The 14,532-nt window shown below is 41.0% G+C and overlaps 1 long non-coding RNA gene across 3 annotated transcripts in view; it reads right to left on the bottom strand.

The window, feature by feature from the left end:
* LOC148130945 (uncharacterized) overlaps positions 1–9,083 on the bottom strand; it is a 62,755-nt gene extending 53,672 nt beyond the window's left edge. For all 3 annotated transcript variants that reach the window (XR_015749126.1, XR_015749125.1, XR_015749127.1), the window contains exon 1: positions 8,979–9,083. This is a non-coding gene — a long non-coding RNA (uncharacterized LOC148130945). The remainder of the gene's footprint in view (positions 1–8,978) is intronic.
* Positions 9,084–14,532: the final 5,449 nt, after the last annotated feature.

Here is a 14,532-nt window from a genome sequence, read left to right as displayed (position 1 = left end):
ATATCTTTGCCAGTCTTCTAGTTCTTTGTTATTTATGCACAAAATGTTTCCATGTAGGAAATCATATATCGCAATGGCTTGTTTATGTATTTAATGGAGCTATTGTTGTATAAATTGGAATTAGGCTGCATTTATCTTAAGAAATAAGTATCTGTCCATATGGAGTTATATAACAACCAATAGCTTAAGCAGGGTTCAACAATTAATCCTATTGAATGGAATCTAACCAGAGGTATATAGTATACAAATATTTGTTTTAAAAAACTAGTGAGTTCAATTGAAAATTAATCATGTTATGCATGTAAAATTCATTTTGACAGTATTTAATTTGCTGTATTCTTAAAGATTAGCAAGGCTTGAATCATTCTTCCATGATTTTTTTCATCACATAATACGTAACTAGATTTGGGGAAGCTTCCCTATCTTATTGCCAGAGGTAAAAATGAAACAATATTGTGTGCTTATGTTACATAAAATTTCCACTAAGATTCAGAGAGCAAATTTTCATATTCCCTCAAAACATCATTTTATCTTCTGCCCATCTTCAGAATTCTAGTATCATTCCAAAGTCTGGCAAAATAGGAAAAATTAAAGCGCTAAATGTATCATTCCCCCCCCCCCCAATAATTTAAGAGGATTTTTTATTTCAGTTCAATGAAATAAAGTAAGTTATGTCTTGAGCTTTCAGTGAAGAATTTAACTGCTTTATATAGAACTTGGAAATAAGGATTTTAAACTCCGTGCTGGAAAACCAATCTGTTTTGTTTACTTGTTGTTTATTTAGTACACTGCAATATTCCCCCATGGGCCTTGTCTATACTGCTGCTTTTTCACCTCTGCCTGACTCCATGCTGACTCATAGCTTTATAGAACATTTCTCCTGTATTTAAAGCATATCCTGCATCTGCCTATATTGGGTGATTGAGTGACTGGGTTGTCACTCAATGCTTACGTGGTTAGTTGGGCTTCTATCATCTCTGCTTGTTGTTATGATTGTGAGAATCACACAAATATATATTTATGCACCGCAGTGTCACCTATTAATAAATGGAAGCTTTATTTTTATTAACATTTTCAGCACTGCTTTTTGTCAGACAAATAAATTCAGATGCACTTAAGGAATATGGGCAACTGCATAAAAATGGGAGGAATGAGACATAACTTCAAGTATTGGGAATTGTGTCTACAGGAGGGTTTTGTAGTACTTTTACTCAAAGCAAAGCACTTTGCTTTGTTTCTGAGTAGGAAGATACAGGACTGGGAAAATGGTATCGCTCTTTGATAGCATTGATGCATGATGTGCCCCAACTCAGTTTCTCTTTTTATTTACATTATCAGCTTTCTGTCCTTTATGAGATCACTGTTTGCCCCATAAGAGGACAAGGAAGAAAAGAAAAAAGGCACAAGCAATAAGGAAGCAAAGTGTAGAATGAAGCAGCAGATAGAATCTTCTGGTCACAACCTGGCAATCTAAATTCCTCTCTAAACCTGTACAGTTTCCAAGATAATAGTTTCACGTGAACGCTAAGTATGTGAGACTTTCATGGCAGAATATATTGCTAATTGGAGACTATTGCATATCCTCCAAATAACCACTTATTGCCCAAGATAAACTTTAAAGAACTATCTGTTAAGTCTTGGGGGGGGGGGAGAGAAAAAGTCTTTTCCTGATAGCCCCAGAAAGAAGCATGTGTGTTCCATCATGTAATCCAAGAAAATTGTCAAGGTCTCTTTTAAATTATTAGGAAGAAACATGGGCAAAATGCTGCACAAAGGTGTTACAGAAAGCATTTCAGTCTTCTCCTAGATTTCCCTTTGAAGTGCCATAAATATTATTTTCAAAGCAACAGAAGAATGGGCTTTTGAACTGATTTGAGGCTGAAGTAATAATAAGGGAGTTGGAAAAGGGACATACCAAAACTTGGTGTGCAATCTGTGATTGTCAGTGAGGTTCTGAGACACTACTTTATTAAATCAGACGATTAAATGGTGCTGTGCACAGCTGCACACCATGTTGTTACATCCCTTTTTGTAAATCTTCATACATTTACCATGCCATATGCTGAAGCAATAGAATCTTAATAGTTATATTTCCTTATTTTTGTTTTCCCTGGAACAAAGTTCTTGGACCTCTCTAAAATACAGCATGGTGTGTTAGAAATAACAGAAGGTGTTTTTAGGATTTATAGTTGTACACCAAGAATAGATCCAGCGTTGCCATAATTGCAAGCTATCAAACAGCTTACACAGTCTTTATTCGAAAGATGGTATCATTTGTGTACACCTATTTAGAGAAATTGCACTGCATGATTTAGAAGTCATTGTTGCAAGGAGGAAATAGATAAAAAAAGAAAAACATATTGAAGCACATATAAATATGCTCTATACATCAGATTGTTTATATTCTTTCAATTCATTCCCATAAATTCTGCATACAACTTGCTTTCTAATATAGAATTTGCCTTCCTTAAACTCTTTTACTTTTACTTTCTTTTTAATTACCTTTTTTCATTTTTTCTCTACATATATATTATACTGCCCCTTAATAAAAATATTTTCTCTTTTACTCCCATACAAGTTTTTCGAAGGACAAGAAGAGAAGAGAAGAGAAGAGGAGAGGAGAGGAGAGGAGAGGAGAGGAGAGGAGTCCATATTCTGCATATCTGCTCTCACAGACTTCCAGCCTGTTAAATTCACATGTGTATATAATTATTCAAGTAAATGTATTGGGGAAAGGAGGTGTATCTCTCATTGTGTATCTCTTCATTCCATAATTTTTTAGCAATCATTATGGCACCTATGGTTAAGACCATTGATTATAAAGCCTCTTATATAAATACTCAGAGTGTAAATTCAATCTAAATAATAATCTTTATAAATAATAATCAATTCAATCTAAATAATAATCTTTAAGGATTATTAGTTTTATTTATCCTGATATGCCATTAATGTATCAATAATATCTATTAATAGTTACTGATTATAAGTAATAAATGGTCCTCCAAAGTGGCTTGATCCTGATTATGTTTATATATAAGGAAGTGCAACTTACTTCCAACCAATGCAATTTACTTCCAACCAGAATAAACACTGATTTTTCCTTCCTTCCTAACATTGCACCCCAATTTTTCTATATAATATTCTATAATAGTCTCCATAGATGACTTAATTTTTCCCATGACACAATACAAACTGACCATATTTAAACTTATTTCTGACAGTGGAGTTAAAGCACAGCAGATTCTGTGTTGGACAAAGACCCATGAATAACGTCATAGAGCTATCAATACATGGGATCCAAGATATGCCTATGTGCTTGTGTGTGTACCTAGACTAACAGATATGCAGACAGACAGAAGGATAGATATCTATAAATGTGTATGTAGAGAGGGGGGAGCTTAGACATGTATTTTAAATTCACTATTGTTATTACAACAAGAAATAAAATTGTCCCTGTCTTGATGTCATAATCCAAAATGTATGGAGAAAAGAATAAAATACTACTAGAAAATATACACACTAAGATACCAGTGAAATCAGTGATATTTTTTCCCAATATTTTATTCCTTTATCAATGTCAAAAGCAATTGTGAGATGATCAATGGATATGTATTTTTAAAATAAAAACTATTATTGCCCTTAATACCCTTTCAGTGTCATTCTGAGAAAATGTTGTTGAAATCAGTGACAAGGGATACTTTAAGATTGTAAGAAATGAAAACACCATAAATATTATCGAAGTACTTTGAAATTAATTACAAAATTTGACTTCATGGCATTAAAAAGAAAATAAGTATTTTTGATTGAAAATGATTTCATCATAAATACACCAAATGCATGTTCTTAATTATTTGGTTTTGGCAACCCTTCATTCATTACATTATTTTTCAAAGAAGATAGGTAAATGAGATTTCATTTATTGACAGTGGTATTAACCCATTACTACAAAGCCTTTATATCTTAATTCTTTTATAACTGTGTTAGTAGTTTTTTTTAAAAAAATCAACAAAAATATTAAAGATTATGCAAGTATTGGTTGTAAAATTGTTTTCACAATAATTATTTAAGGGTTACTTTGGCCTGTTAGAATCATAAAGATGCTGACTAAAGAGTATGAGTAGGACTTACTTCTCAGTAAATAGCAATTCAATAGTTTTCTGAGTTAGAATTAAATACATTTGCTATTGGAGATATATTTAATATTCATTACAGTCACTTCCCATTTCCCACGGAGAGGAGACAATTATATTTCTTAATTGAAATGTTTGGAACTGAATATCATCATCAACATCATCATTATAAAGTACATATATTATCCCAGGACAACTCCCTCTCTATATATATTTTAAAAAACATTGTTTGTTGGTACATTACCAATGACTGCCGAATTGCAGTCTAAATGCTCAATTCAAGGGAAGTATAAGAATCATCAAAAGCATTTCTGTATTCCTGAATTCATTTTTCCAGCACCTATGATTTATTATCTGACCTGGAGCCCAATAAAGCAACAGGACTATCCCAGCTGAGAATAAGAAAGAGGGATGGAAGTATCCTATGCATGGAACCCCATTACAAATAATATGTTAATACTTTGTGTGTGAGAAGAGGGAGAAGAACTTGTCTGTGACTCCTCTTAGCTATCCCAATCCATGAACCAGTTAATTCAAAGGATATACAATGGATTTCCCTTAAGTCTATGGAAACACACCTTCAAGCGTATCTACCATTCGGGCTTTTATGCCTTGCAGTCAGGAACATTCAGCGATAAGCGAGAGCAAAGAAAAGCCAGGAGAAGTGATTAAATAGGAAGAATGCTGCTTCAGACAGGCTAAGCTGGCTGTTCTAACATTTCATGGGGACAGTGACATCAATGTTGCATCAGATCCATAACTTCACACATTACTTTCTTCCAGTTTCCAGATATAAACAATAGAATTAACTAATAGGATTAGTTCTGAATTATAGGATGACCAGTGTTCATTATAATGGTTGTCTCCAATAAAAGGAGAAAGAGAAGAAGGAAGAAAGGAAGTTGCTCTTCCAAGAAATACACAACCTCTTTTTTGCCTGATCCTAATTTTAATAGGCAAAAGAAATTCTGTTGTAATCGATATGGACTCCTTTCAGCTGCTAATACAATCAACATTAAACTTGTCAATGTATATGAGGTTAGTGAGCATTGCCTATGCCCACACAGAAAGAGATACACAGTCATTTTTCCAGTTCCCTCCCATTAAATGTTCCTTTTGCTCTAAATCTGGACAAAGCATACCAATAGGGCGATAGTTCTGCCTTGGAATATGTACTTCTGCCTTACATCAAGCAGGCTAAAGCAGTGATAAGGAGTGGTGGGAGGGAGAGAAAGAAGTAAACAGCCCTTTTAAAGAGCATTTTATGCTGTGATTTTGCTTTCCATAAACTGTGTGTTTCAGACAAGAAAAGAAAAATGTAGGCATGATTAATTAGCTAAATGTTCTAGAGATAACAAAACAGCCTAAAAAATGACAGACTGCAGAATGCAGATAGGACAGGAAGGATTTATAATCAGCTTTTATGTGAAATTTGGCAATTAAAACCTGGTTAGAAACAGTTTTAACTTATTGAAACCGTTTAATTTATTTACAGCCCATGCCTCTTTGCCGGATATTATCAGTTGGAACCTACTTTTTGCAATAGAAGTTGCCCTATTAACACTTTTTCAACTTGTCACGATTTCTTTCATTCTTGGTATGTTTACCCTCCTCTTGTAAAGTAACATACTGGTTTATTAAGGTGGGAGATGTTTTGTCTGCTTTAGCTCTGATCAAACTGCATGATCTTTTGAATTCAAGCCTTTGTATTTGGAAAATTTTAGACAAAAAAAGTGGGGATGTAAGAAGGACTGATAGCACTGATAACATAGCCAGATATTTGGGGTTTGTTCTCAATACACTACAACAATTTTTGGAAGATCTGTATTTCCACCTGAATCCCACGCAAGCGGAGTACAGTAGCCCGGGGAGTCCCGCTTCTAACTGGGGGCGGGGGTTAGTCTCATTGATGGCAATGGGATTCGAACTCTTGCAGAGGACCCCGCACCGATTCGATTCAGACTGACATCCTATCGATTCCAAGCCTATTTAAAACGACCTACGAGGTCCTATTGAAGAAAAGAAAAAGATTGGGGGCATCGAGCTAATAGCTTAAGCACTATTCCATGATGGGGCTAGGCAGCCTTGAGACGCTTTTTCCAACACCTCCGGGCTAACAGGCTTTTTCTCGGAAGCCAGTTGGCCTGACTCGTGCTGGAAATTACATGCCAAGGTGGGTCGTCAGAATGCAGCCACCGGGACCAAATCTCCACGGGGCAAAGGAAAGCCAAGGTCTGCTAAAGGAAAACCCGCTCTGCTGTTAAAGATTGCACTTCTCGGTTTGTCTCTTTAAAATATATTTTCTCGGACCTGCATCGTTTTCATTCGCGTTTCCTTTGGAATGCCCGTCTTCCAAAGAGACAGTCACATCCGGTTGGTTTTGTCTAAGGAAGGGATCAATAAAAGCAGACTTTCCAAAACTTTCACGGGAGGGGACCTCACCCTTTTGACAGAGCACAGCAAAGCCAACACTGCTTTAGAGGAGATTCGCAAGAAAGGGCGCTAGGTGCGTAGGGTCACGCTTCACCCATCGGTTAATCCTCCTGGGTCATGAGACGATCCATACCAAAGTTCTTGGGCTATATAAGCAACTCATGAAGAGCTCGGGTGAAACGGCTGGACACCATCCCTGTATTCTCGGGGAAAGAGTGCTTGGATAACGTATGTACTAGACGGGTGATATTTCTTTCCAAACAGGAGGGTGTATTAATCTAAGAAGTCCGAATTTGGACAAGGGGATAGACGTTTGGCATCCCACAAATTGTCTGGTCCTCGTAGATAGTTCGCCCTTCCTCCGCCTACAGAAGAGCCTTTATTCCCCACTCCAAGAGACTTGAGCCTTTGTGCAACATTGCTTAAGGCGTGAGTCTCACCGAGGTGAGCCCGGGAAGGGAAAGCGCTGCTCATTAAATGTGAGGAAAGCATAGACTTGATGGAAACTCGTGTGCCGGCTCCAGAGAGAAACTTGACCATGGAAACCGGGAAATTACGAAGTGAATACCTCTTAGTCAAAATGCTGGGGGGGGGGGAGACGCGAGACGCAGGGAGTGGAGACTCCCATTGAAAGCAACCGTGCAGGGACTGACTTATTGTAGAACATGTCAGTGCTGGCCCGGTTTCATTAACTTCCTAGAGTTGAACAGGATGAGGGGAGTCAGGTGTGCCCAAAGACGTGGGGCGGGAGGGGGGGGGGAGAGAGGCGTTCTCTGCAGTCCCACTGCCATATTCTAGCCTTCTGTCCAGCCTTCACCTTTCAGACCGTGGGAAGTCTGGTATCACCGCATCACTTTCAACAGCTTCATATTTTACATAATACCCCTCCTGCATAACAGACATGCGTATCAGGACTTTGGAAAACTTATAAGGACCGTCTCCCAAACGCCGGTAAAGTTTTAGAACACCCCACCCCACCCCAAACCCATCAGAAGGAGAAAGGAGCCCGGATTGGTTTTGGCAATTTGCTTTGAAAGCGAAATGTCACCTTTTCTCTCCGATCTTAGCGCTCCCTTCTATAGCCAAGCTCTTTTGTCACAAATCCTGGGCGCTGCAGATTCAGACCCACGCTCGAAAAAAGTTTTCGAGGAATGCGGGGGAGTTTGTCACTTTTTTTTTTTCCCCTGAAGAAAGTCGCACCGTTTGTTAGCAGCCGCTTTCACGCGCTTGTTTTCGTGCTTCGAAAACCCACCCCGCGACATAAACTCCTGTTATCGTAACTTCTCTTCCCCCCCCCGCCCTCCCACACAACCCCAAAAGTGAGAATAAAGCTAAAGCTTTCGAAGAACTGGAAGTGCAGCTGAACTTGAAGGCGCCGCTGCTGCTGTTCGCGCTCTGTAGCCTGGAGGAATAATCTTTCTTCCCCCCTCCCCGTACCCCCACTTGTGACTATCAGGGAGATCCCGAGAAGCTGTCCGATCCCCCCTTGAACTTTGCTGGACTTCCAGACCTGGAAAGCTCAGCCTCGGGCGAACGTCATGGGACCTCGTCGAACACCGCCAAAATTCAGCGAATTTTAATTCCTCCATCCTTCATTTGCAAAGCGTCTTCCACCCAGAGGTGTCAGCCAAAGGTCAACTCTACGCAGCGGCTGGGTTCACTTCCCCAATACATCCTAGAAGAGGGGGCGGCGGCGGCGGCGGGAGGGGGAGGTTAGGCAAGGTGAATTTCAAATCAGGTTTGCCTATACATTTCAATCAGCCTTGGAGTTTAATATCAGTTATGCGCTCGGTAACCATTTATGACAATCATGTAAAACGGTGCCTCGGGCTGCGAAATGCTAGGTGAAGACTGTGTTGTCAACGCTTGCAAAAAAAAAAAGTTGTAAGGGTTTGTTTTCGCCATAATAATTATTAAACTTATTCGGGGAAACTTTTGACATGAGATTTCAAACCACCCCGCAACGCTAACCAATGATATCGCAGAGCCTCCCGTTGGCTGGCAGCTGCCTGTTTTATATAACGACGAGCCGAGCCGCTGCAAACAGCAAATAGGAAGGTAAGGCAAAACGAGCGCTCGGCTCTCGTCGACGCGGACGTTAAAACTGCCGCCACGATCGCCACAACGGCAGCCGAGTTGCCAACCGGCTTCAGGGTTGCGCGTCCCGAAGTTCGTCCGAGCCAGCGAATCGCGATCGTGCTGGTTTCTATTGAGATTTTCAGACGCCACCATAGTTTAACTCGGGGCTGCTTGACGCGAAACGACACGGGTTGGGCAGGCTCTGTTCGATATGAAAACACGCGCGCGCGCGCACTCGCACCACACACACACACACACACACACACTTCTACGAGGTACACTCACCCAGCCAGCTCGGCGGCACCATGTTTGCAATTGGACCGGCGTCCCACTTACCAAAACTGGAGTGTAGTAGGTTTTCGGCAAAAGCCTGCCAGTGGGATTGAGAGAGTGAATAACTGAAGGAAAAGTTGGACGAGGAATGTCCCTCCCCCCCACACACACACTTTTTAAAAAAAAAAGAAGAAGAAGAAGAAGCTAGGAGGAAGTGAGAGCACAGCGCTGCCTTGCTCTTTCTGGCCGCCGCCACCGGAACAATGATCTGAGAGTTAAGAGAGCAAGACCGTGCCAGATCTATAGACAGAGAGAGGGGAGCGGGAGAGAGAGACGAGGGAGATTATAAACTCAGGGCCAAATCTCAGTTTCACATTCCCTCCAGCTAACCAAAAGGGTTAATGCTTTCGTGGAGGGGGGGGGTGTTAGAGCGCAAGCGAGCGAAGGAAAGACGGAATAACCCCTGACAATAAAATAGCGTTTTGTAAACAAAGCTCTTTCTAAGCTCTCCGATTTGTGTATATTTGTGTATATTTGCGGCGAGCTGGGTGGATTTTGTTTTGGTTTGTTTTTACTTTTAATATATTCCCTATGAAAACGAGAGAGGCGCTTATTCAAACAGGCTGGCCAACCAACGGGGAAGGGGGAGTGTGCAAACCCTCCAAGGGGCATGTGGAGTGGCTTTCCCGCATTTGTACTTGCGTGGATCAACCTGTTGCCCAGGCTTTTTTAAAAAAAATGTTTTCTCAAGGAAAAGAGCTCTAAACCGCTTTCTTTTGAAAAACAAAATTCACCTGGGAAAGTGGAGCTGAGGGTAAACAGAAGTTTAGCAAGTGCAAATAAAGGATGCGGGCTGGCGGTAGTATTTAGAGCACGCAGGGATTGTAAACAAGGTCGGAAAGGAAAGAGGATCAACAATTTTGGAGCCGGATGTTTTTCTCGCCCACCTTTTGAACGAAATAAATCTGTCAGAGGCTGACCTGTCACATGATCAACCGGGGGTGTGTGTGTGAAAGCGGGCTCGCGCGCGCCTCTGCATTTCATTCCGCTTTTCAAGTCACCAATCTTCCTTCGCCTTCTCAGCTAAATAATATATTATATTCTCGCCAGATTGTAGGGCTATAATCAGTCTGTTAGGAGATGCACTTTAAAAAGGGAAAGAAAAAAAAAAGCCCACGCTTTTTTTTTTTTTTTCATTTCTTCCACACGACATTTAAAGGAGAGAGAGTGGCCTTTTAAGTTAAGACCCAACCATCAACTTTTTTTACATACAAACCTCGCTTTGGCGCCTCTTGACGTTTAGGAGGCAGGGATAGAAGTTTCTAGGATGCCAAACGGAAAGCGAACGCTCAGAAAGGAGTGTGGTTTGTTTGGTTTATTTGAGGGGGGGGGGAATAATCTAGAATTTCTAAATAGTGCCTGATTATTTTCTATAAAATAAGAGGAAAAAAGGGGTGGGAAGAGGGAAAGACTGAACGTTCACCTGCCGCGGTTAAACCTTGTAAAAGAGAGCTGGGGTCTCGTCTCAGGCCCCCATTCACAATGCTGAAGGCGAAGGACTACTCGGAGCAGGAGGAGCAGTTGCTGTGCCATTTGAAGGAGGCCACAGAAGCCGAGAATGAACGGTGTTTTCGGAGGGCAAAAAAGCCAGGTTGCTCTACTGCCCTACAGCTGGCGGGACATCGCCCGCACCCCGCATTACATACACCCCAACCGAGAACTAAGAGAAACTGAAACCACCCTGAGAAACGGCTCCTCCAGTCAGTGCCCTCTTGTGACTTCGGTGGGTTCGGTGTAGGCTGAAATCCAAGAGCTTCGCCCGAGTTGCTAGGCTGGTAACCTGCAGGGCGATTTCCTGTTCCTAACAAAGACTAGAAAAGAGGATTGCATTACAGGCGTACATGCACCGCACCCTAACCCGCCTGAAGTACGTTATCCTTTTCCTCTGTCGTCATAATGGCGTTTGTTGTTGGCAGTATTTCCTTTTTCTTTTCTTTTTCTTTTTGCCCCTGAGGATTTCCAAAATCTCTTCGATCAAGAGATCTCTGGCTCCCTTCTATATAGTTCCATGTTCGGGATGCCTCGCCTAGTTTGCCAAGCTTCTCTTTGCCATTCAGAGACGACTTGGTAAGGAGACCCGGGGGGGCTGGAGCTGGTCGCCTGCATAGGAGCGAGCAGTCGAGGCAAAGGAATTAAGGTTTAGGAATGTCTCAAATTCTCTGTTGCCTGTCTGCCCTTCTAACGCCTTGGAAAGCCTTTGGACGGAGCTGCAGACCTAAAACCTTTGCAAATGCTGAAGGGCCCGCGTTGAAAGATGGCTTCAACTATATAGCAGGGTCGAGGTGTGGGATCAACCGGAGGCAGTCTAGTAGACAAACCAGAGCGAAGCCCCCGAAGAGATCCCTTCCGGGCCTGCATGGCTGGATCTTCCTAATGCAATAGAAACCACTGGCTAACCGAAGGGAGGGAGGGGAACACGTTAAGCCCGAACCAGCGTCGCCCTAACGAGGTGCTTGAGAACCGCGCTGCCGCCGCCGCTGCTGCTGTTCCTGTCATCTTAAGGAGCCCCTTCCCTCCACCCCCACCTCTGTCCGCCTCACCGCCACTTGGCGTTGTTTGCTATGAGCCCGCAAGGTTTGCTGAACCTTCTGCTGAGCCTTGATTGCCGTACGAGCTCCCTTAAACCACCGCCGATCTCGGGAAAACAAGCACGTGCATATTCTCCCCCACCCACCCCCCAGCCCAACTCTTTCGGGAGCCACGCCAGCGGTTTCGCGATGATTTAGGCTCTGTGCGGTTACCTTCTCCAGACAGTTTAGGAAGTGCTGAGTTATAAATATTCAACAGCACGTGGAAGCTCTGCCCAGGGGTGGGAGACGCGCATGCGCGGCGCACTCGAACTCTAGCCCCGGGTCCTGTGTGCGCGTACTTAAAAGCGAGGAACCTGCCGGCTTCTGTGCCACTGGAGAAGGCGAGCAGATCCTCGGCGCGGCCAAAAAAGCAGAGCGAGGCTTGTGAGCATGCGGTCTTGCCCTTGTTTTCCAAGAACGCTCCTTAACGGAAAAAGGAAAGCCGCTTGGCCTTCCCTGGCTTCTTTTGTTTTCCTCTCGGTTCCTTTTATTGGCCAAAGAGCCAATCTGGAAAATCAGCAGACGGCTTTGCGAAAAAGAAAGTTGGAGGTTTTTTTTTTTCCTTCTACTCGTTTCGTTTCCTGCAATTTCTTTCTTTCTTTTTCTGTAGCCATCCCCTTCGGCTCCATAAACATGAAAAGCAAGCCCTCTTCTTTCCCGCACACGCGCGTCCCCAGGAAACAACGGAACGGGAGTGACTTGCGCTAAAAATAACAAAAAATGAGTTCCTAGAAATTCGATGGAAGAAAGAGGTTATTTAAATGTAAACATTCGAGGTGGGTGTGCAGTATTGTCCTGCCTACAACGTACCGATACAATTGTTTACTACAGGCCTTAACATTGAATACACGTAAGCCCTAGATGAGATCTATAGCAAACACATGCTTAAAGATTCGCACGGATACATGTGCGGTTTCCAAGGGCTTAATATTGCTGATCCGTGCCTTGCAAACTTGCCATTTCTGTTGGTTTCAGTCAGGCTTGGGTGCTGCTGTTTCACAAGTGAGAATTGCCATATACACAAAGATCTCTGCCTGTGCTGATTCTCCTAAGATAGCTGCATAAAATGTGTGTTTTTATACACATATATTGCAATTAATTTGATTTACTATTATTCAAAAACCCTTTTCCAATAGGGCCGTCATCTGGAAACTTCATGCTATTTTATTTCAGCATTCTAAAACTGAAATAAATGTTACCTATTGATGACAGCTTCCAGCTGCATGGTAAAAATAGCCCTCTGGTTTCACACGATCCTGTTTCTTATTAAGCAAAGATGCAGCAGGTCTGAATTACAGAACCTAGGAAAAGGGACAGACTTAACACTGATTTTTATCATGTCAAAGGATTGCAGTTATCTATATGCACGTAAATGTATGCACACATGCATATGCACATTTCAACAATAAATAGAGAAGGCTCAATTCTGATAATTTATTTTATGTTGGTATCTTCAAGCACACGTTTAAAATTGGTGTTTTTTAAGTTGTTAAAAATGGTTGCAAACAAAATAGCACCCATTGTGGCAAATGTCTGGGACAGACAGATTCGGTATGAGAAACAAAAATGGTAAAAAGAAATATGCACTACAAAATACGCACAAAAAATGTAAAAGCTTCTTAGACAAAAAGAGTAGCCGTAGAATTGAGTATTGATGTAAGTTTGTGATCAAGAATGTGCTGCTGACTCATTAAATGTTTGTATTATCTGCATGTTAATTTTTCCATGTTAATTCTGCATATTCATTTTTTTAAAAATATACCCCATTGTATTACAAAAAAAATCATGTGTGTATGTGCATACATGCACACCCACAAAATAAGAGCATGAGGTAATATAGGAAATCTGTCTGAATAAATCATGACTTCTTATGATGGTTGCCTTCTTTAAACCAGTGATCTTGTTCCCACAAAAATCCTTTCTCTATGACTGGCCAGGATTGTTTTTGCTAGCCAGGCCTAATCCCACATTGTTTCATGCCTTCATTGTCTTATCTTCTGTTGTGCCCATCTTGAAGATGCTGGAGCTTTCTCTTTACTTTGCCTTCTCCTTTGCTGCCATAAAAGAATGTCTCCAGACCCTCACTTGTTATCTCCTCAATGCAAGCTATATCTATTCAAATATGTGTAAAAATGCTGGTATGATGATCATGCACATATATACACACACATTCACATGGCTAAGTGCAAACAAATTTGCAAAATAAGTGGAATAATGATCCTGCATGTTGTGGATATATCAGTAGATACATTGATATAGGTGAACAAGATGTGATGAAAAAGTTCTGTTCATTTGCATTAAAAATGTTTCACTTCTAAAAGGCACCAACTGTTGTACCAGTAGTAGAAATCACTCCTTAAATTGCATGGTTTAGTAATTTGTTTGAAAATGATGGTTCGTGTTTCGTTTCCATTCCTCATGACCCTTTTCTTTTTCCTTTTCAATTAGGAATCAGAAAAGGCTCTGACATTAATTCTTTTCTATCCAAGTACTAAGTAGTTATTCAAGAATAAATGTGCTGAGATGCAGTGGAGAAAAGAGCAAATATTCAGTGAGATTTCCATGAAAATTAAAAATGCAATTTAATTTCGTTTTCCATCGACAAGTGAAATCCTAACGGGAAGTCACAGTTTCACATTATTTAAGATCCAGATGTAAATGGTCACAAAGACAAAACAAAACCTTATAAACCTCCTGTTAAATCTGCAAAAAAAAAAAAAAAAAAAGATACTCCCAATATGACAACATCTACAATTTTCAATATTCCAGCATGTTTTAGCCATCAAATAGTTTTGGGGTTTGTTTTTTTTTAAGTACAGTTAAACCTTAAAAGGATAGTTTGAGATCTATTCTTAAATCACATTAACTATGAATACTTTATGAGTTTCATCCGTTTTTAACTGGTTTATCTATTTTTGACGTGATTTGTTTTCTACAGACAAAGGGTCCATCTAAAAAAGAGGGGAAGGCTTGATAGGATTGCGGGA

The sequence above is a fragment of the Notechis scutatus genome, chromosome 4 (genome assembly GCF_049901735.1).
Source record: "Notechis scutatus isolate UNSWTSFEM ecotype Mainland chromosome 4, rNotScu1.2, whole genome shotgun sequence".
NCBI lineage: Eukaryota > Metazoa > Chordata > Lepidosauria > Squamata > Elapidae > Notechis > Notechis scutatus.
Note: the sequence above shows the minus strand (reverse complement) of the source record. Positions and strands in the feature narration are given on the sequence as shown.